Here is a 2,160-nt window from a genome sequence, read left to right on the forward strand (position 1 = left end):
GTTGTATTGAATTTATAAAAAAACCCTTCACATTTGTTCCCCTGAATCCAAGCTTTTTTTCCCCCCTCTTTTTCTTACCATTGCACCACTAAACCACACTTTGGGCTTGAGAATAACCGCTGCGTTACCTTATCCCTTTCCAGGTATTGTAGTATCAAGGTGTAAACTTGTGCGGTTAAATGACACGTTAGGGGATATATTTCATCGCTATTTCACAAGTTTTGCTTCCCTGAGTATATCTAGTATGCTTGAACCAGAGTTATATCGGATTAAATCACCATTCTTGTTGTGCATCTTCATTGGCTTCTTGCTACACTCAGCTTTCACATCTGAAATTCCACTGGGTTCAAAACTTTCTGTGGTTGACAATGAGTGTTGGGTCTCCTCCAATGGTGATTTTGCATTAGGATTCTTTACACATCAGATCAACCTAGTCAGTTTAGAATTGGCATTCGTTTCAATTCAAAGTCTATACCATTTAGCCAACAAACTGTGGTCTGGGTGGCTGGAGCTCATGTCACTGTGGGTAGCCATGTTCCTTTTCCAACTCACCCCGAAGGAGATCTAGTGCTCTTTGATTCATTACAGGGAGTAGTATGGACCAGTGGAACTGCCAGCCAATCTGTAGTTTTCAGCTATTTTTCGTGACAATGGCAATCTTGAGCTCATAAACAGGGAACAGCATGTTGTTTGGAGAGTTTTGATCCTCCATCTGATACACTTGTCCCAGGGCAGAGTTTATCTGTGTACCAAACACTCCGAGCTGCCAGCAAGCAAACCCGGTCCAGTTACTACAGCCTTTTATTGAATGGCTCAGGACAGTTACATCTTCGCTGGGAAAGTAATATTACCTATTGGACAAGTGATAGCCCTTTATTGCAAATCTGAGTGCTTGTCTCACAGCCACTGGAGCCCTGCAACTTCAAGACCAAAGGTCAAAACCAGTTTGGTCAGTGTTTGGTGAAGACCACAATGAATCAGTAAATTATAGGTTTCTTAGGCTTGATTTGGATGGCAATCTGCGGATATATTCATGGATAGAAATGTTGCAATCATGGAGACCAGTTTGGCAAGCTGTTGAGAATCAGTGCAAGGTCTTTGCAACTTGTGGTCAACGTGGTATGTGTTTCTTAACCACTTCAGGTTCTGCTGATTGCAGATGCCCGTTTGAGTTAGCTGACCCTAACAAATGTTTGGTACCATACGATGAGGCATGTGAATCAGGCATCAATATGCTTACGTATGAAAAAAACATTTCTATATGGAGTTTGTTTACCGCCTGTAGATTCATTACCATAAGTAGTTTGCAGCATTGCAAACTGTTGTGTTTGAATGACCCCACATTGTACAGTTGCCACCTTTTCCAATGATGGAAGTGCTAAATGCTCAATAAAGAAAACTAAGTATGACTGGGTTTGCAGATCCTTCTCTCAGCTCAATATCTTTTGTTAAGAGATGTTCAGGTCCATTAGCTGTGAATCCTGGTCTTGTTAATTCACCTCCTCCTAAACCGCCTCCAGCACTTTGTGTTCCTTGTTGATAGGAGCAGCCTCAGCCACTTTTCTCTTCTTTGCCGTCATACAGTTGGGAATTGGTTTTTCATCTCAGAAGGAGAAAAATAACGAGGAAGGAAGTTACTTTAGCTTTAACATGCCCCAACTCAAAGGTTTGTTTTGTGTGTCCTTCCCAGAGATTAAGAGCCTCACTGGGGATTTCAAGAACCAATCGGTCCAAATATGTTCAAAGGTAAACTAACAGAACAATCACTTGGTTGCAGTTAAGAATCTTAATGCAAGCATAGAAGAAAGGAGGTTTCAGGAGCATGTCATGAAGACATGAAGATTGGAGCATTCATCACAAAAAACCTTGTGAAGCTGGAGGGCTATTGTTGTGAGTTCAATCACAGATTTTGGTGTACGAGTATGTCAAGAACGGTTCTTTGGATAAGTTCTTAGGTGAATCGTCTCTTTGCCGGAGGCTAACTTGGAGAAGAGAATTGAGATATGCTCAAGTGTAGCAAAATCCATTTGCTATTTGCACACCGAGTGTCGGGAGTTTTGTTAGCCATGGCAAATCTGAAGTGTGCAAATATCTTACTGGACGAAAACTTAGAGGCCAGTTAACTGAATTTGGGTTTGCAAGAGTAAATGGTGAGACCCC

General features: G+C 41.7%; 1 pseudogene; it reads left to right on the forward strand.

Annotated features, from left to right (window-relative positions):
* Window positions 1–244: 244 nt before the first annotated feature.
* LOC129299570 (G-type lectin S-receptor-like serine/threonine-protein kinase SD3-1) lies at window positions 245–2,150 on the forward strand (annotated as a pseudogene).
* The last annotated feature ends 10 nt before the right edge of the window (window positions 2,151–2,160 follow it).

Source organism: Prosopis cineraria, unplaced genomic scaffold, assembly GCF_029017545.1.
Source record: "Prosopis cineraria cultivar Desert tree isolate PC_DT_omini unplaced genomic scaffold, ASM2901754v1 PC1214, whole genome shotgun sequence".
Taxonomy (NCBI): domain Eukaryota; kingdom Viridiplantae; phylum Streptophyta; class Magnoliopsida; order Fabales; family Fabaceae; genus Prosopis; species Prosopis cineraria.